Source organism: Puntigrus tetrazona, chromosome 20, assembly GCF_018831695.1.
Source record: "Puntigrus tetrazona isolate hp1 chromosome 20, ASM1883169v1, whole genome shotgun sequence".
NCBI lineage: Eukaryota > Metazoa > Chordata > Actinopteri > Cypriniformes > Cyprinidae > Puntigrus > Puntigrus tetrazona.
The window spans coordinates 25,764,061-25,764,966 of NC_056718.1; the positions used below are offsets into that span (position 1 = coordinate 25,764,061).

Sequence of the window (906 nt, forward strand, 5' to 3'; positions counted from 1 at the left end):
AGCTCCAGTACACAAAGCTGAACATGAAAAGTATAACTGAATCTTTAGAGAAAGATTTAAAGGATATACAGGAATATGGAGATGCCTCAGGAGATTCTTGTTTTATAAAGAGCTTTCAAGACGGAAAAAAANATTAAATTAATGGATGCACCTTCAAAAAAAAATTCACTTTGAAAAAAAGAATGGGCAAAAGAGGTTTATATACAATTTATGTTCTGATAAAGGGATTTTGTTATCAGACCCGTCTGGAATAAGGTATAGGGCAGCTGGCTTTTATAAAAAGCTGTATGAGAGTGAGTTAGTTCTGGATGAGTCTGGTGGGTTTTTTATAAATTTGTCTCAAGTACCTCAGGAACTTAATTCTGATTTAAATAAAGCTGTTACTTTAGAAGAACCAAAAAAGCTGCTCCAAAGTATGGAGTGTAATAAAGTGCCTGGTAATGATGCTCTGTAGAGTGAATTGTAGAAGACATTTAGGACAGAAGTGAGTTTAAATTTGTTACAAGTACTTAATGAAAGTTTGGCAGATGAGCAGTTACCTTTAACAGTTCTTACATGATTCCCCAAGAAAGACGAATCCCGATTTGTTCATTGTTTCAAGTTTTAACTGATCTGTTTAATCATTTCAGTAAGACTTTTTCACTGGAAGTATTTATTTGTTTTTTTAAATATACTTTGAAACACGGATTTTGTTGCTGGTTGTTGAATTTTCTTTTGGGTGAGGCAAAAATGGCAATTTATGATACCAGGAAAATAATAATCTTGTGAAATACTAAAATCTTAATTGATATTCCGTATTATAAATCTATGGGAGATCTTATACGTTTTGAAATAATTTGGTGCTTCAAGAGGGGTCACACTCTCTCTCTCTTTCTCTCTCTTTTTCACACACACACACACACACAC

At 33.0% G+C, this 906-nt stretch overlaps 1 protein-coding gene across 1 annotated transcript in view; it reads right to left on the minus strand.

Annotated features, from left to right (window-relative positions):
• LOC122325519 (1-phosphatidylinositol 4,5-bisphosphate phosphodiesterase beta-1-like) overlaps nucleotides 1-906 on the minus strand; it is a 21,664-nt gene that overhangs the window by 9,561 nt on the left and 11,197 nt on the right. The window lies entirely within an intron of this gene.